At 46.0% G+C, this 24,250-nt stretch overlaps 1 protein-coding gene across 12 annotated transcripts in view; it reads right to left on the bottom strand.

Moving 5' to 3' along the window:
• Positions 1 to 23,827: 23,827 nt before the first annotated feature.
• The window catches only part of RIMKLB (ribosomal modification protein rimK like family member B), a 101,397-nt gene continuing 100,974 nt past the window's right edge, over positions 23,828 to 24,250 (bottom strand). For all 12 annotated transcript variants that reach the window (XM_054442293.2, XM_063672396.1, XM_054442289.2 and 9 more), the window contains one exon: positions 23,828 to 24,003. The gene's annotated coding sequence lies outside the window, so the exon portion shown is untranslated. The remainder of the gene's footprint in view (positions 24,004 to 24,250) is intronic.

Below are 24,250 nucleotides of genomic sequence, written 5' to 3'. Positions count from 1 at the left end.
ATGGGGTTGGGGTACTTGCCCCTTCCCCAGAAAAGCGGGACTTGCCGCTAAGGGTGAAGGACCAAGGCAGGCATCCCTGCGTGGTCTGACACCTCTGAAACCTGGGTGAATAATCAGGCATCCCTGCGATGATTAAACACCAAGGGAAGGCTGCCTTCCCTAGTCCGTGACCAGCGCCAGAGTTTTGGGTCCATGGATAAAACATGTCTCCTTTGTCTCTACCAGAAAATGAAAGGAATTGAAATTAAGAGAAGGGAGAGATTGAAGAGTGGAAAGGAGAAAGTGGTTGAGGGACAGTGAGAGAGGTTGGAGAAAAGAGTAAAAAGAGGCCGCTCACTCAATTTAAAATTGGTGAGATGTTCCTTGGGCTGCTTGGTCTGAGGACCTGAGGTCGTAGGTGGATCTTTCTCACCGAGCAAAGAGCAGGAGGACAGGGGATTGATCTCCTAAGGGAGGTCCCCCCATCTGAGTCACAGCACCAAATTTCATGTGCGTCCGTGTGAAGAGACCACCAAACAGGCTTTGTGTGAGCAATAAAGCTTTTAATCACATGGGTGCAGGTGGGCTGAGTCCGAAAAGAGAGTCAGCGAAGGGAGATGGGGTGGGGCCGTTTTATAGGATTCGGGTAGATAAAGGAAAATTATAGTCAAAGGGGGGTTGTTCTCTGGTGGGCAAAGTGGGGGTCACAAGGTGCTCAGTGGGGAGCTTTTGAGCCAGGATGAGCCAGGAGAAGGAATTTCACAAGACAATGTCATCAGTTAAGGCAGGAACAGGCCATTTTCACTTCTTTTGTGGTGGAATGTCATCAGTTAAGGCAGGAACCGGCCATCTGGATGTGTACGTGCAGGCCACAGGGGATATGATGGCTTAGCTTGGGCTCAGAGGCCTGACAGTTTGTATATATATACATATATAATACTTATATGTAATATATATAATACTATATACATATTATATTATACACACATATATGTATATAGTTTGTATATAAGTATATAGTTTGCTTGTTTTTTTATCTGAAGAAACCTGACTATGCAAACCTTCAGCATGTTAGACACTATAGGAACCATATCTGAAGGTGTTTTCTTTGACTTCAAGGGAAACATTTCAGAACGTAAGATATTCACATAAGAAAAGTCCAGTAACAAAATACTAAAGAAATGCTACTGAATAACATATGACTGAGTCCCTAATGTGTGCTACTGATGATAAATATGACTCATTTTAGAAGACTATAAGCTGGGTTACAGTTGTCAGAAAAAGTTTAATGGCATGTAAATAAGCAAGTAACTGAGAAGTTTCAGGGAACCTCTTTCATCCAGATGTTTCTTATGCTTTTATCCTTACTCTTCTAACTTTAAATCCTTCTTACTCTTCTAACTTTAAGTCTTTCAAAGAAACAAAAATCTCTTTCTTCTTTGAAGGACAGGGTCCTTCTCCCTGAGTCCTAGCTGTATCATTTCGTCTATGAGACACTGCCTTGTCTATACTAAGCCATTTTTCTGATTTTTCTGAATTAGATGGTACTATTTTGGGGGATGGGAGAGAGGAGGAGAAGTAGTAGAACAGATGGAAGTGCTCCCTATAAAGTATAAATTGTTTCAGAAAAAGAAATCTTTTTTTTCTTTTTAATGAGACAGAGTCTCGCTGTGTCGCCCAGGCTGGAGTGCAGTGGCGCGATCTCGGCTCACTGCAAGCTCCGCCTCCTGGGTTCACACCATTCTCCTGCCTCAGCCTCCCGAGTAGCTGGGACTACAGGTGCCCGCCACCACGCCCGGCTAATTTTTTGTATTTTTTAGTAGAGACGGAGTTTCACTGTGTTAGCCAGGATGGTCTTGATCTCCTGACCTTGTGATCTGCCCGCCTGGGCCTCCCAAAGTGCTGGGATTACAGGCGTGAGCCACCGCACCCAGCCAGAAAAAGAAATCTATGAAAGGGTTGATGGGAGAAAGGAACAAAAGGTTTCCTTAAAATTCAGCAATATCTGGCACATGGTAAGCATTCAATACATTTTTTTGACTGCCTTAAAAGAATAAGTGGGAAATAAATTTTTCAAAGCTAGATATTAGATAAAACTACATAATAGCACCAATCACTATCTTTTTCCTGTGGTAATAAGATGTTAGATTTACTAGACAAATATTTTCTTTCTTTCTTTCTTTCTTTATTTTTTTTTCTTGAGACAGAGTCTAGCCCTGTTCCCCAGGCTGGAGTGCAATGGCAAGATCTCAGCTCACTACAACCTCCGCCTCCCAGGTTCAAGCGATTCTCCTGCCTCAGCCTCTCAAGTACCTGGGATTACAATGGTACAATCTCAGCTCACTGCAACCTCTGCCTCCTGGGTTCAAGCGATTTTCCAGCCTCAGCTTCCTGTGTAGCTGGGATTACAGGCGCACACCACCATGCCTGGCTAATTTTGTATTTTTAGTAGAGACGGGGTTTCTTCATATTGGTCAGGCTGGTCTCGAACACCCGACCTCAGGTGATCTGTCTGCCTCGGCTTTCCAAAGAGCTAGGATTACAGGTGTGAGCCACTGATCACGAGGTCAGGAGTTTGAGACCAGCCTGGCCAAGATGGTGAAACCCCGCCTCTACTAAAAAATACAAAAATTAGCTGGGCACGGTGCGGGCGCCTGTAATCCCAGCTACTCAGGAGGCTGAGGCAGGAGAATCACTTGAACCTGGGAGGCAGAGATTGCAGTGAGCCGAGATGGTGTCACTGCACTGTAGTCTGAGCGACAGAGCAAGACTCCGTCTCAAGAAAAAAAAAAAAAAAGATAGGGATCAAGCGAATTGAACTATGAGAAGCAGGAACTGATATTAAATTTAGCTTGAAATACTCCAAAAACATGATTTCAAAGGGCAAACATGTCGAACAGAAGAATTTCAGTTTAGATGTGTACTTGGAAAATACTATTCCTACTAGGATTCATTGAAAACTTGCTATATAACACCATAATTTAAAATATATATATATTAAGATTTTTAATTTTGATAAAGATGTAGTAAAATGTGTACCTAACAAACTAATGGTAGAGTTCTGTTGCAATCTTATTATATTAGTTTTTTAATTGTGGTAAAATATACATAAAATGTATCACCTTAACCATTTTTAAGTATACAGTTCAGTAGCATTAAGTATATTCACATTGTTGTACAACCGCAACCACCATCCAACTCTATAACTTAAAAAAAATTTTTTTAACACATGAAGTCTCACTCTGTTGCCCAGACTGGAATACCCAGTGGCACAATCATAGCTCACTGCAGCCTTGAATTCCTGGGTTCAAGTGATCCTCCCACTTGGATCACAGTGGCTTTTTTTTTTTTTTTTTGAGATGGAGTCTCACTCTGTCGCCCAGGCTGGAGTGCAGTGGCATGATCTCGGCTCACTGCAAGCTTCGCCTCCTGGGTTCATGCCATTCTCCTGCCTCAGCCTCCCGAGTAGCTGGGATTACAGGCACCTGCCACCACACCCAGCTAATTTTTTTATTTTTTATTTTTTAGTAGAGATGGGGTTTCACTGTGTTACCCAGGATGGTCTCGATCTCCTGACCTCGTGATCCGCTCTCCTTGGCCTCCCAAAGTGCTGGGATTACAGGCGTGAGCCACCGTGCCCGGGCCACAGTGGCTTTTTCAGCAAAATGTTCTTTTTCTTCTCTAGAAATCAGGGTACATGGACACATGTTCTGCTATGCAGCTCTGTACTTTTTTAGCAAGACAAATAAATAACTTGTGCTCTTCTGAAAACACCAAAAATACTAATTTCATATAATGTAGGGTTCTTTTGAAGGCTACTTGAAAATGTATATGAAAGCATAGGAAACAGCATCACTTGATACTGACATAATATATTATTGTTGTAGGTCTGATCTAAGTCCTGTGCTCCTTTATTTAGGTTTTGCTATATTCTACAAATATTCTTTCCTGAATTTATTTTTTTGTTTTATTATTTAGTTTTTATTTCATAATCAGAAACTTAACTGCAATCTGTTGGGAACAGGCCCCAAAATCTGGCCATAAAATGGCCCCAAAACTGGCCATAAACAAAATCTCTGCAGCATCATGACATGCTCGTTGATGGCCTTGACGCCCATGCTGGAAGCTCATCAGTTTACCTGGGCAAATTGGAACACCTGGCCCACCCAGGGTGGAAAGCTGTTTAAGGTTTTTTTGTTTTGTTTTGTTTTTCCCCGAGAGGGAGTCTCGCTTTGTTGCCCAGGCTGGAGTGCAGTGGCGCGATCTCAGCTCATTGTAAGCTCCACCTCCCAGGTTCACGCCATTCTTCTGCCTCAGCCTCCTGAGTAGCTGGGACTACAGGCACCCACCACTACACCCGGCTAATTTTTTGTAATTTTTAGTAGAGACGGGGTTTCACTGTGTTAGCCAGGATGGTCTTGATCTCCTGACCTCGTGATCCACCCGCCTTGGCCTCCCAGAATGCTGGGATTACAGGCTTGAGCCACCACGCCTGGCCTAAGGTGTTCTTAAATCACAAACAATAGCATGAGAGATCTGTGCCTTAAGGACATGTTAATGCTGCAGATAACTAGCCAGGCCCATCGCTTTATTTCGGCCCATCCCTTCATTTCCCATAAGGAATACTTTTAGTAAATCTTATGACTTGCTTGCTGTCAGTAAATATGTGGGTAAATCTCTGTTCTGGGCTCTCAGCTCTGAAGGCTGTGAGATCCCGTATTTCCCACTCCACACTCTGTATTTCTGTGTGTGTGTCTTTAATTTCTCTAGCACCATCGGGTTAGGGTCTCCACGACCGAGCTGGTCTCAGCAGCAATCCAGCTAGGCATGGATGGGAATAAGGAACACATGGAACCCAAAGGGAACTGCAGCGAGAGCACAAAGATTCTAGGATACTGCGAGCAAATGTGGAGGGTGCTCTCCAGAGCTGCAGAAGGAATGCTCCGGTGGTTAAGATTTTAAAAAGTCAAACTTTAATTAGAATTGTCCACAGTCAGTGGTGATCTTCTTGCTGGTCTTGCCATCCCTGGACCCAAAGTGCTCCAGGGCCTAGGGTTATTAAAGACTATTGTGCAAATAATAGACTTGATGGGTCTTACTTATTGCTTGACTTCATGGCAAACCCCCTTAACTGGGAAATCTGCTCTGGGGATAATATAATATGTTTATGTTATCAAGAGTTAGTTCTGTTCAACCCAGACTAGGAGCATTATATTTCATGCTCTCTGGCAGAGATGCTTTATATAAGGTGATCTAGAATTCCTCTGCTTACACATACACTGAATATATAAATATTTATGAAATACTTATGATCTGTGCCCAATAAATACATATTGTTTTTGACTGGCTGATCTTGGCGTGTATTTTCACTTGAATAGGTTTTCCTGTAGAATTAGGTATAAAGTGGGGAATATAACGAAATAAAAATTGCTTTGGAAATATTGTATTGGCAGACTTCATGCTTTCGTTATGATCTCATATTCTAATTATACCAAAAATGGATTTGGATTACAATCTCCAAGTGTGTGTTCAAATATTCAATTGATTTTTATTGAACTGGTACAAATGACTTTTCTTTTTGATACATTATACTCCCTAGATGTTAGATTTGGCAATTCTTTAATCCCACTACATCCCTACAATGGTGCAACTATCCTTCACTAGATCTAGTGTCACTCAGATCAATCCGTAACTTCTACTGGTTTGTGAAAGCAAGGCATTATTATTATTTTATTTATTTATTTTATTATATTATACTTTAAGTTCTAGGGTGCATGTGCACAATGTGTGGATTTGTTACATAGGTATACATGTGCCATGTTGGTTTGCTGCACCCATCAACTCATCATTTACATTAGGCATTTCTCCTAATGCTATCGCTCCCCCAGCCAACCACCCCTTGACAGGCCCTGGTGTGTGATATTCCCCGCCCTGTGTCCAAGTGTTCTTATTGTTCAGTTCCCACCTATGAGTGAGAACATGTGGTGTTTGGTTTTCTGTCCTTGTGATAGTTTGTTTAGAATGATGGTTTCCAGCTTCATCCATGTCCCTGAAAAGGACATGAACTCATCTTTTTTCATGGCTGTGTAGTATTCCACGGTGTATATGTGCCAAATTTTCTTTTATTATTATTATACTTTCAGTTCTAGGGCACATGTGCACAACATGCAGGTTTGTTACATATACATACATGTGCCATGTTGGTGTGCTGTACCCGTTAACTCGTCATTTACATTAGGTATTATATCTCCTAATGCTATCCCTCCCCCCTCCCCAACCCCATGGCAGGCCCCGGTGTGTGATGTTCCCCACCCTGTGTCCAAGTGTTCTCATTGTTCAATTCCCACCTATGAATGAGAACATGTGGTGTTTGGTTTTCTGTCCTTGCGATAATTTGCTCAGAATGATGGTTTCCAGCTTCATCTGTGTCCCTACAAAGGACATGAACTCATCATTTTTTATGGCTGCATAGTATTCCATGGTGTATATGTGCCACATTTTCTTAATCCAGTCTATCATTAATGGACATTTGGATTGGTTCCAAGTCTTTGCTATTGTAAATAGTGTCACAATAAACATATGTGTGTGTGTGTGTCTTTATAGCAGCATGATTTATAGTCCTTTGGGTACATGCCCAGTAATGGGATGGCTGGGTCAAATGGTATTTCTAGTTCTAGATCCTTGAGGGATCACCACACTGTCTTCCACAGTGGTTTGAACTAGTTTACGGTCCCACCAACGGTGTAAAAGTGTTCCTATTTCTCCACATCCTCTCCAGCACCTGTTGTTTCCTGATTTTTTAATGATCACCATACTAACTGCTGTGAGATGGTATCTCATTGTGGTTTTGATTTGCATTTCTCTGATGGCCAGTAATGATGAGCATTTTTTCATGTGTCTGTTGGCTGCATAAATGTCTTCCTTTGAGAAGTGTCTGTTCATATCCTTCACCCACTATTTGATGGGGTTGTTTGATTTTTTCTTGTAAATTTGTTTAAGTTCTTTGTAGATTCTGGATATTAGCCCTTTGTCAGATGGGTAGATTGTAAAAATTTTCTCCCATTCTGTAGGTTGCCTGTTCACTCTGATGGTAGTTTCTTTTCCTGTGCAGAAGCTCTTTAGTTTAATTAGATCCCATTGGTTAATTTTGGCTTTTGTTGCCATTGTTTTTGGTGTTTTAGTCAAGAAGTCCTTGCCTATGCCTGTGGCCTGCATGTATTGCCTAGGTTTTCTTCTAGGGTTTTTATGGTTTTAGGGCTAACATTTAAGTCTTTAATCCATCTTGAATTAATTTTTGTACAAGGTGTAAGGAAAGGATCCAGTTTCAGCTTTCTACATATGGCTAGCCAGTTTTCACAGCACCATTTATTAAATAGGGAATCCTTTCCCCATTTCTTGTTTTTGTCAGGTTTGTCAAAGATCAGATGGTTGTAGATGTGTGGTATTATTTCCGAGGGCTCTATTCTGTTCCATTGATCTATATCTCTGTTTTGGTACCAGTACCATGCTGGTTTGGTTACTGTAGCTTTGTAGTATAGTTTGAAGTCAGGTAGCGTGATGCCTCCAGCTTTGTTCTTTTGGCTTAGGATTGTCTTGGCGATGTGGGCTCTTTTTTGGTTCCATATGAACTTTAAAGTAGTTTTTTCCAATTCTGTGAAGAAAGTCATTGGTAGCTTGATGAGGATGGCATTGAATCTTTAAATTACCTTGGGCAGTATGGCTGTGTTGCACAGGCTAGCCTCAAACTCCTGAACTCAAGTGACCCTCCCGCCTCAGCCTCGCAAATAGCCGGGGCTACAGAAACATGCCACTGTCCCTGTCTCCTATTCTCTTTTCTTGTATTAGAATTTTGTGGCTGCAAGTAACAAATGTAAGCAAAGGAGAAAAATCAGTCAGGCATAGTGGCTCACATCTGTAATCCCAGTACTTTGGGAGACCAAGGTGGGAGGATTGCTTGAGGCCAGGAGTTTGAGATCAGTCTGGGCAACATAGCAAGACCCTACCTCTATAAAAATAAAATTTTCAAAATTAGCCAGGTGTGGTGGTGCATGCCTGTAGTCCCAGCTACTCAGGATGGTGAAGCAGGAGAATCTCTTGAGCCCAGGAGGTCGAGGCTGCAGTGAGCTTTGATCACATCATTGCACTCTAGCCTGGGTGACAGAGTGAGACCCTGTCTCAAAAAATGGTGACGGGAGAGGGGGGAGTGAGAATTTATTGGAAGAATACTGAGTTATTTCATTTAACTAAGCCAAGGAAATACATTATGGTAGAAATAAATAATAAAATTTTATGTTGCTGTTTAAAAAATTGAGACAGCAGTATACATGCTTGTATGGCAAGATAGGCAAGATGTAATGTTAAGTTAGGGAACACTGCTTATATCATGATCCCACTGGGTTAAGAAATGCTTATAAATGGATATACAAATTTTGGAAGTATATGCAAGTAAATATTAACAATGATTTCTCTAGGGAGTAAGGTCACCAGAACGGAAGGGGTGTCCGTGGATTTTACCTTCATTTATCCTCCTCTTGAGAACTATTTGTACATTGTGAGCTTTGACAGCCATAGAGGTATGCCACCCAGACCTCCCTTAAGAAAACCTGCTGTAAAATGGTGCAGCTGTTATGGAAAACAGCATGGAAGTTTCTCCAAAAATACAACTATATGATTCAGCAATACTACTTCTGGGTATTTATCAAAAAAAAAAAAAAAAAAAAAACACAAAACTTGAAATCAGGAACTTGGATATCTGTGATTCCATGTTCATTTGCAGCACTATTCTTAGCCAAGGACTGGAAACAACCTAAAGTCTATTGACCAATGAATGGATTTAAAAAATGTAGTATATACCACGTGGAATATTATTCAGCTTTAAAAAAGGAAATTCTGCAATATGCAACAACATAATGAACTTGAGGACATTATGCTAAGAGAATAAGCCAGTCCCAGAAGGATAAATACTCCATGACTCCACTTATATGAGGTATCTAAAATAGTCAAACTTATAGAAACAGAGAGTAGAATGGTGGTTGCAGGAAATGGGAAGTTGCTAATCAATGGATATAACATTTCAATTATGCAAGATGAATTCTAGAGCTCTGCTGTACAATACTGTGCCTGTAGATGACAATACTGCATCGTGCACTTAAAACTCCGTTGAGTAGAACTCATGTTAAGTGTTCTTGCCAGAGTAAAACAATGTTAATGCAAACATAATGAAAATTATTTTTTAATTCATGTCAAAGAAAGAGAAAGACGGAAGGAAAGAAGGAAGGAAGGCAGGCAGGAAGGCAGGCAGGCAGGCCTCCATGAGAAACATAGTTCCCTGGCCAGCCTCCAGCTGCTGTTTTTTTTTGTGGGTGGAGTGGGGATGGAGTCTCACTCTGCTGCCCAGGTTGAAGTGCAGTGGTACAATCTCAGCTCACTGCAACCTCTGCCTGCCAGGTTCAAGCAATTCTCCTGCTTCAGCCTCCTGAGTAGCTGGGGTTACAAGCATGAACCACCATGTTTGGCTAATTTTTTCTTTTTTTCTTTTTTTTTTTTTGAGACAGAGTCTTGCTCTGTAGCCCAAGCTAGAGTGCAGTGGTGCAATCTTGGCTCATTACAACCTCCGTCTCTCAGGTTCAAGTGATTCTCCTGCCTCAGCCTCCCGAGTAGCTGGGACTACAGGGGCGAGCCACCATGCCCAGCTAATTTTTGTATTTTTAGTAGAGATGGGGTTTCACTGTGTTGGCCAGGCTGGTCTTGAACTCCTGACCTCAGGTGATCTGCCTGCATCAGCCTCCCAAAGTGCTGGGATTACTGGCATGAGCCACTGCACCCGGCCACGCCCGGCTAATTTTTTGTATTTTTAGTAAAGACAGGGTTTCACCATGTTGGTCAGTCTGGTTTCAAACTCCTGAACTCAAGTATCTTCCTGCCTTGGGCCCTCAAATTGCTAGGATTACAGGTGTGAGCCACCATGCCCAGCCAGCTGCCATTTTTGAATCCACCTCAGTTCTCACACTGAGGCCACTTTCTGGTTTACTCCCACTCAAAGACTGAACACAGTAGGAGTACTAAGTCTGAGGTACATAATACACAGCCACTGATTTAGTACATACATTTTTTCACCCTACCTCTATCAGGGAAAAGACTAGAAATAGTTCACATCCATGTGGGACAGAAAATATTTACTTAGTTTTGCCTCAAGGATAATGTTTGCTCCTTTGATGATAAAATGTGAATTATAGGCTGTTATAGTTTGGATATTTGTCCCCACCCAAATCTCATGTTGAATTGTAATCCCCAGTGCTGAATATGGGGGCCTTGGCCAGAGGTGTTTGGATCATGGGGGCAGATCCCTCATAGCTTGGTACTGTCTTTTGAGTTCTCTCGAGATCTAGTCATTTAAAAGTGTGTGGCACCTGCCCCGTGACCTTGTTCCTGCTTTCACCATGTGATGTGCCTGCTTCCCCTTTGCCTTCTGCCATGACTGGAAGTTTCCTGAGGCCTCCCCAGAAGCAGATGCTGGTATGCTTCCTGCACAGCCTGTAGAACCATGAGCCAATTAAACCTCTTTTCTTATAAATTACCCAGTCTCAGCTATTTCTGTATAGCAATCTTAGACAAAATTAGCACCGGGGTGGGGAATTACTATAAAGATACCTGAAAATGTGGAAGTCATTTTGGAACTATGTAACAGGCAGAGGCTGAAAGAGTTTGGAAAGCTCAGAAAAAGACAAGAAGATGAGGGAAGGTCTAAAACTTCTTAGAGACTGGTTAAATCATTGTGATAAAAATGCTGATAGTGATATGGACAGCGAGATCCAAGCTGCTGAGTCTCAGATGGAAATGAGGAAGAAAGTTGGAGCTTATATTTTAAAGGGAAGCAGAACATAAAAGTTTGGAAATTTTGTAGCCTGCCCATGTGGCAAAGAAAGAAAAAGCTTTCTCAAAAGAGGAATCCAAGCAGGCTGTGGAGCAACCACTTGCTAGAGATATTTGCATAACTAAAAAGGAGCGAGGCTGGGCGCGGTGGCTCGCGCCTGTAATCCCAGGATTTTGGGAGGCCGAGGCTGGTGGATCACGAGGTCAGGAGATCAAGACCATCCTGGCTAACACAATGAAACCCTGTCTCTACTAAAAATACAAAAAATTAGCTGGGTGCGGTGGCGGGCACCTGTAGTCCCAGCTACTCGGGAGGCTGAGGCAGGAGAATGGCGTGAACCTGGGAGGCGGAGCTTGCAGTGAGCTGAGATCACACCACTGCACTCCGGCCTGGGCAAAAGAGCGAGACTCTGTCTCAAAAAAGGAAAAAAAAAAAAAATAAAGGAGCTAGTGCTAATGTGTCCGGAATTGGTTGGTTCTTGGTCTCACTGACTTCAAGAATGAAGCCGCGGACCCTCGCGGTGAGTGTTACACCTCTTAAGGTGGCACATCTGGAGATTGTTCCTTTTGATGTTCGAATGTGTTTGGAGTTTCTTCCTTCTGGTGGGCTCGTGGTCTCTCTAGCTCAGGAGTGAAGCTGCAGACCTTTGCAGTGAGTGTTACAGCTCATAAAAGCAGCGTGGACCCAAAGAGTGAGCAGAGCAAGATTTATTGCAAACAGCATAAGAACAAAGCTTCCACTGTGTGGAAGGGGACCTGAGCGGGTTGCCACTGCTGGCTCAGGCACCCTGCTTTTATTCTCTTATCTGGCCCCACCCACATCCTGCTGATTGGTAGAGCCAAGTGGTCTGTTTTGACAGGGTGCTGATTGGTGCGTTTATAATCCCTGAGCTAGATACAAAGGTTCTCCAGGTCCCCATCAGATTAGTTAGATACAGAATATCGACACAAAGGTTCTCCAAGGCCCCACCAGAGCAGTTAGATACAGAGTATCGATTGGTGCACTCACAAAACCTGAGCTAGACACAGGGTGCTGATTGGTGTGTTTACAAACCTTGAGCTAGATACAGAGTGCCAATTGGTGTATTTACAATCCCTGAGCTAGACATAAAGGTTCTCCAAGGCCCCACCAGACTCAGGAGCCCAGCTGGCTTCACCCAGTGGATCCCGCACCGGGGCTGCAGGTAGAGCTGCCTGCCAGTCCCGCTCCATGCACCTGCACTCCTCAGCCCTTGGGTGGTCAATGGGACTGGGCGCCGTGGAGCAGGGGGTGGTGCTCGTTGAGGAGGCTCGGGCTGCACAGGAGCCCACGCAGGGGGTGGGAGGCTCAGGCATGGTGGGCTGCAGGTTCTGAGCCCTGCCCCACAGGAAGGCAGCTAAGGCCCAGTGAGAAATCGAGTGCAGCACCGGTGGGCTGGCACTGCTGGGGGACCTAGTACACCCTCCGCAGTTTCTGGCCCGGGTGCTAAGCCCATCATTGCCCGGGGCCAGCGCTGCTCCAAGTGTGGGGCCCACCAAGCCCATGCCACCCAGAACTCCAGCTGGCCTGCAAACGCTGTGGGCATCCCCGGTTCCCGCTCGTGCCTCTCCCTCCACACCTCCCTGCAAGCTGAGGGAGTCGGCTCTGGCCTTGGCCAGCCCAGAAAGGGGCTCCTACAGTGCAGCAGTGGGCTGAAGGGCTCCTCAAGTGCCACCAAAGTGGGAGCCCAGGCAGAGGAGGTGCTGAGAGTGAGCGAGGGCTGTGAGGACTGACAGCACACTGTCACCTCTACACCCCGACTGCTGTTGGGAATTTGGCTGATGACTGCTCTAGCTACTTCCTGCTGGATAGGGGTGAAGAAGGGGCCCTGCAGTTGTAGTGTCCTTTGGAGGGGAACTCTCTAGGCCAGGGGAAGTGCCAGCGGGTCAGTCCAGGGGTCCTCGGTAGAAGTTGTTAGTTGAACTCATTTGGGGTTCCGTTTGTAAGACCATCTGTAGCTTGATGGCCTCGATTCTAGAGGAAACAAATTTGACAAGAAGGTTAAAAATACAGGGCCTAAAGGCGAGTAACAGCAAGATGGCTGCCATGGGACCTAGAAAGGGGAGAAGCTATGTTGCCCAACTCCAGAGGTTGGTATAAGTATTTGAAAGGCATTGTCTGATTTCAGAAGCCTTTTCCTGTAAACGCTGGGTGGCATCTCGCTGGGCGGCATCTCGTACTATCCCTGGTTAGTGTAAAACAACACTCTTCCCCTAAGAAGGTGCAGAGTCCTCCTTTCTTGGCAGTGAGGAGGTCTAGGCCTCGGTGGTTTTGGAGAGTCACTGCTGCCAAAGAGTCTATTTGGGATTGTAAAGTAAGGATAGATTTTGTTATTTCTTGCAAACTGTCTGAGAGGCAGATATGGGTTGAAGATCCACATAAATAGAATATGCCTTGGCTGGGTAGATAGACATTTACCCTGGCTTTTAAAGGAATAGGGTACACTGTTTTTTCTTTACTACTTCCATCTCTCTTTCTCTCCTCGACTTTCTATCTTTCTGTCTCTCTTTCACTCTGACTCCTTTTTGTTTCTTCCTCTCTGTCTCTTTGACTTCCTGTCTCTTCCTTCCTTTCTGCTGCCTCTGCCAGCTGCTTATGCTGCTGTTCTCCCCTCTCCTTCCCATTTTGATGGCTTCGTCAGTGTAAGATTCCCACCTCTTTGTGTTTTTGCGTTGCGTGCAATAACTCTATAATTTCCTTGTGGTATTTAATGGGGTTTTCCCCAGAGGTTAGGAACTCCCTCTTTCCATATTGTAACATGGGCATGTAGGATTAGATAAGCATACTTGCTTACATCACTAACTATGGCGTAAAATGCCCTTCATGTCCCATTCTCCACAACTGAACTTCCATTGGTATATAGGTTAAGGTCAGGATTAGTTAAGGGGACTTCTAAGAGATCATCTCGGGTGGCATAAGTCTGGGCTATAATTTGTTGGCAGTCATGCTCGATTGGTTCCCCATCCTCTGGGAGAAAAGTGGCAGGGTTGAGGGCCACGCACATGCATGTATGAAGCACTGGTCCCCTCAAGAAGTAGTGCCTGGTATGTAAGTAGGCGGTTGTCTGATAGCCATAAACTTCCTCTGGCACCTAGTATGCCATTTACATCATGAGTAGTCCAGACAGTTAGATGCTTTCCTTGTATTATTTTGATAGCCTCTGATGCTAAGACAGCCACTGCTGCAACTACCCTTAAACAGTGAGGCTAGCCTTTTGCTACTACATCAATTTCCTTACTTAGGTATGCCACTGGTTGTGGGGTTGTCCCACAAGTCTGAGTAAGGACTCCAAGAGCTATCCCAGCTCTCTCTGTGATGTATAAAGAGAAGTTCTGTCCTGTGGGAAGGCTTAAAGCTGGAGCTTGTACTAGGCCTGCTTTAAGGTTTTGAAGGCTGTTTCTGCCTCTGGTTCCCATTCTACTAGATGAGTATTTGCCCTCTGGGTTTCCTTGATTGGAGTATAGAGGGGCCTGGCTATCTCGCTGTAGCCGGGGATCCATAGTTGGCAAAAGCTGATAATTCCAAGGAACCCCCTCAACTGTTTTAATGTCTTAGAGTGAGGATAAGCCAGTATAGGCTGTATTTGTTTCTTGCTGAGGGCCCTGGTCCCTCTGGCTAAGATTAGGCCTAGATATTTGACCTGCTGTAGGCAAAGCTGGGCCTTCGACCTAGACACCTTGTACCCTTGATTAGCTAGAAAGTTCAAGAGGTCTAGAGTAGCCTACTGGCATGAGGCTTCTGAACTGGTAGCCAAAAGTAAATCATCCACATATTGAAGGACCAGAGTGCCTGGACTTGAGAAGTGGCCTAGATCTTGGGCCAGTGCCTGACCAAACAGATGAGGGCTATCCCTAAACCCTTGAGGCAAGACTGTCCAAATAAGTTGGGACGTGTGGTCTGTGGGATCCTCAAAAGCAAAGAGGAACTGGGAATCAGAGTGCAGGGGAATACAGAAGAAGGCATCCTTGAGGTCCAGAACCATGAACCATTCTGCTTCCTCTGGTATTTGAGAGAGCAGGGTATAGGGGTTGGGCACAACTGGATATAGTGGAATTACTGCCTCATTAATGAGTCTAAGATCTTGCACTAGTCTCCACTGACCGTTCGGTTTTTGTACTCCTAGAATTCGGGTGTTGCAGGGACTGCTGCATTTCCTTACTAAGCCTTGAGCTTTCAAATGTTTAACAATATTCTGTAATCCTTTATGAGCTTCAGGCCTTAAGTGATATTGCCTTTGATAAGGAAAAGTGGTGGGATCTTTTAACTTGATTTGGACTGGGCAGGCATTTTTTTGCCCTTCCAAATTGTCCTTCTAATGCCCAGACTTCAGAGTTGATTCCCTCCTCAAGTAGGGCACAACAAATGGGTAACTTGTTCCCTATATTCATGTAGATAATAGCTCCAGCCTTGGCTAATATATCCCTCCCTAATAAGGGTGTGGGACTTTCAGGCATAACAAGAAAGCCATGTGAAAAGAGCAAAGTCTCCCAGTTACAACTGAGGAGGTGGGAGAAATACCTGGTTACAGGCTGTCCCAGGATTCCTCGGATGGTAACGGACCTTGAGGACAGTCGTCCAGGACAGGAGATTAACACTGAGAAAGCCACACCAGTGTCCAGGAGGAAGTCAATTTCCTGGCCCTCAATAGTTAAATATACCCGGGGCTCAGTGAGAGTGATGACATGAGCTGGCGCTTGCCCCGGGCACCCTCAATCCTGTTGTTGGATCATCTGGTTGGGGGCTTCTGACCCAGGGAATCTTCATCCTCTGGGGCAGTGCACCTTCCAGTGATTGCCTCGGCATAGTGGACATGAATGAGGGGGCAGCTTGTTTCTTATTGGACAATCTTTTTTAAAGTGTCCTAGTAAACCACACTGATAACAAGCCTTACCAGGTGATTGGCCTGCTTCATTTTCTGTCCTCTCTGAACCACCAAGGTTTGTTTGTCTGAGGGCCATGACTAAGGCTGTGGCCTTGCTCTGATCTCACTTTTCCTTCTGGGCCTGTTCCTCTTGGTCCCTATTATAGAACACCGAGGTTGCCAGGTTTAATAATGTCTCTAGATTTTGTTCAGGGCCCAGGGCTTGCTTTGGGAGCTTTCTCCTGATATCTGCAGCTGATTGGGTAATAAACTTATCTTTCAGAATCAATTGACCCTCAAGTGATTTGGGTGACAGGAGAGTATATTTTCTTAAGGCCTCTCATAGCTGATCAAGGAAGGCAGGAGGATTTTCTTCCTTTCCCTGAGTTATGGTGGATATCACTGAATAATTCATGGGCTTTTTCTAATTCTCCTTAGTCCTTCTAGAACACAGGTCAACAGATGTTTATGACTCCAGTCCCCATGATCTGAGTCAAGGTCCCAGTGGGGATCCATACTGGGGATGGCTTGTTGACCGGTAGGGAATGTGTCCCTTTCTTCAGCTGTCATCCTATCATTTACTTGACTAAGATACCAGGTATCTCCAAACTCTCGGGCTGCAGCTACAGCCGCATTCTTTTCATTAAAGGCCAGGGTTTGATCTAACAGTAGCATGACATCTCTCCAAGTGAGGTCAAAGGTTTGCCCTAGACTCTGTAGGACATCTATGTACCTATCAGGATCATCTGAAAACTTCCCCAGGTCTGCCTTGATCTGCTTTAAATCAGAGAGGGAGAAGGGGACATGTACCCGGGTTGGGCCAAATTCCCCTCCCCCTACAGCTTGAAGGGGACAAACCCGATAGCCCAGGGGCTTTTGTGGACCTTTGGAGATTTCTTTGCTTATTTCCTTCTGGGCAGGGGAGATTAGAGGAGGATTATCATTAATAAAAAGGGGAGCTATAGGGAGGCTAGGATAATGGGAGTAAGCTGAGAGGTCCTCCTGTAGGATGTAAATTGTAAGCTTTGCATAGTTGTGTATTCTCCCTCAATGAAAAGAAAGCTTGGACATAAGGTATTTCACTCCATTTGCCTTCCCTCTTACAGAAAAGGTCAAGCTGCAGGACAGTACTATAATCTGTACTTCCCTCAGGTGGCCATTTTTCCCCATCAGAGAGAGAATATCAAGGCCAAGCCGTAGTGCAGAAAAAAATGAGCCACCTCTTTTTCAGGGTTTGTGGGTCAAATTGGTCCCAATGGCTTAGGATGCATTTCAAGGGTGAGCCTGTTGATGCCTGAGTGTTTCCCATCTGAAAGACAAAACCTCCCGCAGTTTTGGTTTGTTTTGTTTCTCCCCCTGCCCAAGAACCTGCAACAGTCCCTGGACCCTGCTGATCGGAATAGTTGCGCTTACCGATGCAGCAGCAGAAACACTAGTTTTCCTCCCAGGCCACATGGAGGACCGAGAAAGGTCAGATTTAGTGGTCCTTACCGACACATTCTCGAAAACCTGCACCCTTGCCTGTCCTCCTAGACCACAAGGAGGACCGACCAAGAAAAATCGGATTTAGTGGCCCTTACCGACACATTCTCAAAAACCTGTTAGAGTCCTAAGCATTCTCCTGTTAGTATTGGGACCTTACCCCTTTCCTATAAAGATGTTATACCCCAAAAATGAAGTGAAGGGCCATACCCTGAGGGAGGGAAGGGATCTTCAGGGTTGGAAGAGTGACACCTTTTGTCCTCACTTATATGAATAGGAAGGATACAATTTCTGAGGCTCCCCATATCCTAGCTTCAGGAATAGCTTTTGTTAGGCCTGCTAGTCTGAGGAGGGATCCTAAAATTCCAGGTAGTCCCCACTACGACAGGGCTTTGGGCAAAAATTGTGTCTTTCTGATTGGTGAGCCCAGGTGCCTAAAGAACGTAACAGAGTCCTGGAGTTTATACTAGAAATCATTCTTATAGGAGAAACTAGAAAAGCACCAGAGACAGGTAGCAATTTTAAGAAATGGGACTAACCTCAGAGAAGAGAGGCGAGAGGAAGTTTGTCTGGCAGGCATTAGGACCCAGGGGGCAAGGGTCAGGATAGATAGGATAGATGGGCGAGTCTCGCTTGGGCGACATGCCTTTGAGAGTTCCGCTCATGGCCGCAGGGTCAACCAACTTGTTGTTGGGATCCCGTAGCTGCATGGCTTTCCTCTTTGTTGACCCTCGGCTCAGCCCAGAAGTACAGGAAAAGCAGAAACTGGTTCTAGGCAAACCAATGGTCCCAACTCTGAAGAGTCAGAGGTTGTTAGAGAGCCCTTTCCCAGAAAGCCTGACACCCGTGTCTTCAGTCCGGCGGCTGCGCTAGTCGCTTTTAACTGGCCAACAGGTGCCCAGTATTTAGCCCTCGAATTCTAAGGAAAGATAGGACAGAATAGCAAGTGAAAGGGGTCCGATGGTACTCACTGCTTGGCAATAGGTGATGGTCTTGCCGCTCGGCGATTGTCTCACCGCTTGGCGATAGGCAAAAGTCCCATCTGGGTCGCCAAAATGTGTCTGGAATTGGTGGGTTCTTGGTCTCACTGACTTCAAGAATGAAGCCGGGGACCCTCGCGGTGAGTGTTACAGCTCTTAAGGTGGCGCGTCTGGAGTTTGTTCCTTCTGATGTGTTCGGAGTTTCTTCCTTCTGGTGGGTTCGTGGTCTCGTTGGCTCAGGAGTGAAGCTGCAGACCTTGGCGGTGAGTGTTACAGCTCTTAAGGCGGCACGTCTGGAGTTGTTCGTTCCTCCCGGTGGGCTCGTGGGCTCGCTGGCTTCAGGAGTGAAGCTGCAGACCTTAGCGGTGAGTGTTAAAGCTCTTAAGGCGGCGCGTCTGGAGTTGTTCATTCCTCCTGGTGGGCTCGTGGTCTCGCTGGCTTCAGGAGTGAAGCTACAGACCTTCGCGGTGAATGTTACAGCTCTTAAGGTGGCGCATCTGGAGTTGTTCCTTCCTCCCGGTGGGCTTGTGGTCTCACTGGTTTCAGGAGTGAAGCTGCAGACCTTCACGGTGAGTGTTACAGCTCATAAAAGCAGCGTGGACCCAAAGAGTGAGCAGTAGCAAGATTTATTGCAAACAGCAAAAGAACAAAGCTTCCACAGTGTGGAAGGGCACCCGAGCAGGTGGCCACTGCTGGCTCAGGCACCCTGCTTTTATTCTCTTATCTGGCCCCACCCACATCCTGCTGATTGGTAGAGCCGAGTGGTGTGTTTTGACAGAGCGCTGATTGGTGCATTTACAATCCCTGAGCTAGATGCAAAGTTCTCCACGTCCCCATCAGATTAGTTAGATACAGAGTATCGACACAAAGGTTCTCCAAGGCCCCACCAGAGCAGCTACAGAGTGTCGATTGGTGCACTCACAAACCCTGAGCTAGACACAGGGTGCTGATTGGTGTGTTTACAAACCTTGAGCTAAATACAGAGTGCCGATTGGTGTATTTACAATCCCTGAGCTTGGACATAGAGGTTCTCCAAAGCCCCACCAGACTCAGGAGCCCAGCTGGCTTCACCCAGTGGATCCCGCACCAGGGCTGCAGGTGGAGCTGCCTGCCAGTCCTGCGCCCTGCACCTGCACTCCTCAGGCCTTGGGTGGTCGATGGGACTGGGCGCCGTGGAGCACGGGGTGGCACTCGTCAAGGAGGCTCCAGCGGCACAGGAGCCCACGCAGGGGGTGGGAGGCTCAGGCATGGCAGGCTGCAGGTCCCGAGCCCTGCCCCATGGGAAGGCAGCTAAGGCCCAACAAGAAATCGAGCGCAGTGCTGGTGAGCTGGCACTGCTGGGGGACCTAGTACACCCTCCGCAGCTGCTGGCCCGGATGCTAAGCCCCTCATTGCCTGGGCCAGCAGGGCCGGCCGGCTGTTCCGAGTGCGGGGCCCACCAAGCCCACGCCCACCCGAAACTCCAGCTGGCCCGCAAGGGCGCTGGCAGCCCCGGTTCCCGCTCGCGCCTCTCCCTCCACACCTCCCTGCAAGCTGAGGGAGCCGACTCCGGCCTTGGCCAGCCCAGAAAGGGGCTCCCACAGTGCAGTGGTGGGCTGAAGGGCTCCTCAAGTGCCGCCAAAGTGGGAGCCTAGGCAGAGGAGGCGCCAAGAGTGAGCGAGGGCTGTGAGGACTGCCAGCACGCTGTCACCTCTCACTAACAGTCAAGACAATGAAAAAAGGCCTTGAATACATTTCAGAGACCTATGCAGCAGCCCCTCCTATTGCAGGCCCTGAGACCTAGGAGGGAAGAATGATTTCATGGGCCAGGCCCAGAGCTCCACTGCCCTGCACACCCTTGGGACACTGCTCCCTACATCTCGGAAGCTCCAGCTCCAGCCAGGGTTCAAAGGGGCCCAAGTACAGCTTAAGCTACCACTTTGGATAATAAAGTTGTAAATGGCTTCCACATGGTGTTAAGCCTGCAAGTACAAAGAGTGCAAGAGTGGTGGGTTCTTGGCAGCCTCTGCTTAGATTTCAGAGGATGTATGGAAAAGCCTGGGTGTTCAGGCAGAAACCTGCTGCAGCAGTGGAGCCCACATAAAGAACCTCTACTAGGGTAGTGCGGAGGGGAAATGTGGGATTGGAGGCCCCACATGGAGTCCCTTCTGGGCATTGCCTTGTGGAGCTGTGAGAAGAGGGCCACCATCCTCTAGACCCAAGAATGGTAGATGCACCTGCAGCTTGCACCCTGAGCCTGAAAAGGCCACAGGCACTCAACAACCTGTGAGAGCACCTGAGAGGGGTGAGCCCTGCAAAGACACAGGGGCAGAGCTGCCCAAGGCCTTGGGAGTCCATCCCTGGCAGCAGTGTGCCCTGGATATGGAATATGGAGTCTAAGATTTAATGACTGCCCTGCTAGGTTTTGAACTTGCATGGGCTCCGTAACCCTTCTTTTGGCCTATTTCTCCCACTTGGAACAAAAATGTTTACCCAATACCCATACCCGCATTGTATCTTCAAAGTAAATAACTTGTTTTGGTTTTACAGGCTCATAGGTAGAAGGAACTCATTTCCACATAAGAATTTGGATTTAAAACTTGGAACTTTTGAATGAATGCTGGAATGAGTTGAGACTTTGCGGGGACTGTTGGGAAGGCATAATTGTACTTTGTAATGTGAGGACGAGATTTAGGAGGGGCTGGGGTGGAATGATATAATTTGCATATTTGTCTCTGCCCAAATCTCATGTTGAACTGTCATCCCCAATGCTAAAGGTGAGGCCTCGGGGGAGGTGTTTAGGCCGTAGGCGCAGATCCTGCGTCGCTTGCTGCTATCTTCATGACAGTGAGTTCTTTGGAGATCTGGTCATGTGTGTGGCGTCTCCCCCCATTTGCTCCTGCTTTCACCATGTCATCTACCTGCTCCCCCTTTGGCTTCCGCCATGAAATGGAAGCTTCCTGAGGCCTCCCCAGAAGCAGCTGCTGCTATGCTTCCTGTAGGAACATGAGCCAATTAAATCTCTTTTCTTGTAAATTATCCAGTCTCAGGTATTTCTTTATGGCCGTGCAAGAATGGCCTAATACGTGGGCCATCTGGGCATTCCATAGAACATTACATCAATGACATCATGCTAAATAAGCAAAATGAATGCAAGGTAGCTAGCACACCGGAAGCCTTGCTATGTGTTCCAGGTGAGAGAGAAACTCTACATGGATTTGGGGATCTGCCATTCCTTTTTTTTTTAAGATGGAGTTTTGCTTTTGTCACCCACGCTGGAGTGCAGTGGTATGATCTTGGCTCACTGCTACCTCCATCTCCCGGGTTCAAGCAATTCTCCTGCCTCAGCCTCCCGAGTAGCTGGGACTACAGGCGTGTGCCACCATGCCTGGCTAATTTTTGTATTTTTAGTAGAGACGGGGTTTTGCCATCTTGGCCAGGCTGGTCTCGAACTCCTGACCTCATGATCCACCCGCCTTGGCCTCCCAAAGTGCTGGGATTACAGGCGTGAGCCACCACGCCCGGCCAGGATCTGCCATTCCTTTAAGGGTTCTGGGAGACCAGGGTTCATGGGCATGCTGGAATACTCTACAAAGTAAAAAGACGACATTAATACATTTTGCATCACCTGCTACAAGGAAGCAAGCACTGTAACTCTGGGGTTCTCTAGGTTCAGAAAGCAAGACATTCCACCTAGAAAGACTACTCCAACCCATATAGTAAATGACATGAAAAAAAAGTTAGGCTTGAGTAGGGCCTTGGAGCAAGAAAGGGCTGTTGAAAATTAAGATTCAGGCTATGATGCAAGCAGCCCTGCAAATTGGACCACATGATCTGACAAACTTTATAGTATAAGAGGGTGTCAGTGGCAGGAAAAGATGCTATGCAATGTGGAGTTTACATCAGAAGCTCATGGAACTGTGGAGGGGCTACCCAAAGGTGTAAAGTGGATCTGTGCAGTGTTAAGGAGTGGAATTGTGCCACTCAGTTCTCAAGAAAACTGCATGCAAGAACAAATCTGACAGCGACCAGCTGCCAGTCCTCCTGATCTGTTGCAGCACTCACATGAAAACCATGTGTTCTCCCCAGGCTGCTCCGGACTGGTAGTCAGGCCATCTCTGCCCAATCCGGGACTACTGCTCTGAGATTCCTCATCAGGCTGGCAGACTCTCACAGCAGCTGCGGTTTGAGTTCTCTTCTCTTCTGTCACATGCACATTGCATTCTGAAGGCCTTCCCTGCCTACTGGTCCCTCTCCCTTGTATCCCTCACAGGCATTTCCCTCAATACAGCTCTAGCATTATCTGACTCCACCTTGGTGTCTGCCTTTTGGAGGATCCAAGGTGACACTACCATGCATGCTTTAACAATAAACTTGTTAAATGATGATAATTTTTTTTTTTTTTTTTGAGACAGGGTCTTACTCTGTTACCCAAGCTGGAGTGCAATGGCATGATCATGGCTTACTGCAGCCTCGATCTCCTGGGCTCAGGTGATCCTGCCACCTCAGCCTCCTGAGTAGCTGGGACAAGTGTGTACCACCATGCTGGGCTCATTTTTTGTAGACACTGGATTTTACCATGTTGCCCAGACTGGTCTTGAACTCCTGGGCTCAAGTGAGCCACCCACCTCAGCCTACCAGTGTTGGCATCACAGGCGTAAGGCATCGTGCCCAGCTAAGGTTTTTCAAGTGATTCTCCTGCCTCAGACTCCTGAGTAGCTGGGATTATGCACCACCATGCCTGGCTAATTTTTGTATATATAAAATTTTTAACAGAGATGGGGTTTCACCATGTTGGTCAGGTTGGTCTCGAACTCTTGACCCCAAGTGATCTGCCCACCTGGGCCTCCCAGAGTGCTGGATTACAGGCGTAGGCCAACCATGCCCAGCACCATGCTTTTTTTTTTTTTTTTTTTTTGTGACGGAGTCTTGCTCTGTCACCCAGGCTGGAGTGCAGTGGTGTGTTCTTGGCTCACTGCAACCTCTGCCTCCCAGGCTCAAGGGATTCTGCCTCAGCTTCCCAAGTAGCTGGAGTTACAGGAGCCTCCCACCATGCCCCACTAATTTCTTGTATTCTTAGTAGAGACAGGGTTTCCAGGCCAGGCTGGTCTTGAACTCCTGACCTCAAGTGATCTGCCCACCTCAGCCTCCCAAAGTGTTGGGATTGCAGGCATGAGCTACCGTGTCCAGCCATTAAGTTTTAATAAGATAGTTGCCATTGCGTTGCAATTGTCTACAGTAGTCACATGCTGTACAGGCTTGTAGCTTACAAGCAAAAGGCTATACCATATAGCCTAGGTGTACAGTAGGCTGTACCATATAGGCGTAAGTACCACTCTGATGTTCAGGGTGAAATTTTTTAAAAGTCTGCATTTCTTCAGAGATTAAAAAGTACAGCAACAACTATTCAGCATGGACAGATAAAAGTGTGATAAAAAGGACAGGGGAAAATCCATTGAATAGTGCTCACCTATGTGCCAAAAGGAGTAATCATTTTAGAAGGTATCATAGAAATCAGTCTGTTAAGAACCAAAGGACTCAAGAGCAAAAGGCAAAGAGTAGAAAAAAGGGAATGACATGTGGAGCTAGAAATCAAGTCTAGATATCTGGACCAAAGTGAACTGATATAAAGAACAAGTCACACTGCATGCTATGTTATTTTCAGTGCATTGTGTCTTTATTTAGAAAATAGACGGAATCAAACAGGTTGGAGTTACTGCTTTCTTGTTCTGTATATTCATATTCTCCACTTGAAAAAGCAGTCAAATCTATCTTCATCCATTCTGTTGATGAGGGTAAGCAAAAAAGATCACTGGTTACTTCAAAAGAACCTAGGGGGGAAAAACACAACTTATTTAAATCATGGATTTTAAAAGTCTCTATAACCAAGATGAGAAAAAATACAAATAAAGACAGAAAATCAACTAACATGACAAGAAAACATTCTAAATTGATTAGACTACCAAAAACCACAGTTTTGTGTTGTTATTATTCTTTGTCTTGGTGAGCTCAGTTAACAAAGATATACTCTGATTCTGACTTAGAAGACATTTAATGTTCTTATCATTAAAAAATAAA

The sequence above is a fragment of the Pongo pygmaeus genome, chromosome 10 (assembly GCF_028885625.2).
Source record: "Pongo pygmaeus isolate AG05252 chromosome 10, NHGRI_mPonPyg2-v2.0_pri, whole genome shotgun sequence".
In the NCBI taxonomy this organism is placed as follows: Eukaryota; Metazoa; Chordata; class Mammalia; order Primates; family Hominidae; genus Pongo; species Pongo pygmaeus.
This window is presented reverse-complemented; position numbering and strand designations above follow the sequence as displayed.